Below are 359 nucleotides of genomic sequence, written 5' to 3'. Positions count from 1 at the left end.
AAAAAATGGCTGCCCACTGCTCCGGGTGTGTGTTCACGTTGTGTGTGTGTGTGTGTGTGTGTGTGTGCGCACTTTGGATGGGATAAAATGCAGAGCACGGGTCACCATACTTGGCCACACGTCACATCACTTTCTATCCACTGAAGAGCGAGGAATATTGCTATAATCTCTGTAGTAAAAACAGATATATGATCTAATATTCTTTTGGAAATTTTTACTTTGAATTGGGCTGCACTGCTATATTTGTTAATACAGGTGCATCTCAATAAATTAGAATGTCGTGGAAAACTTCATTTATTTCAGTAATTCAACTCAAATTGTGAAACTCGTGTATTAAATAAATTCAATGCACACAGACT

The sequence above is a fragment of the Sinocyclocheilus rhinocerous genome, unplaced genomic scaffold (assembly GCF_001515625.1).
Source record: "Sinocyclocheilus rhinocerous isolate Xijiao unplaced genomic scaffold, SAMN03320098_v1.1 scaffold1292, whole genome shotgun sequence".
NCBI lineage: Eukaryota > Metazoa > Chordata > Actinopteri > Cypriniformes > Cyprinidae > Sinocyclocheilus > Sinocyclocheilus rhinocerous.
This window is presented reverse-complemented; position numbering follows the sequence as displayed.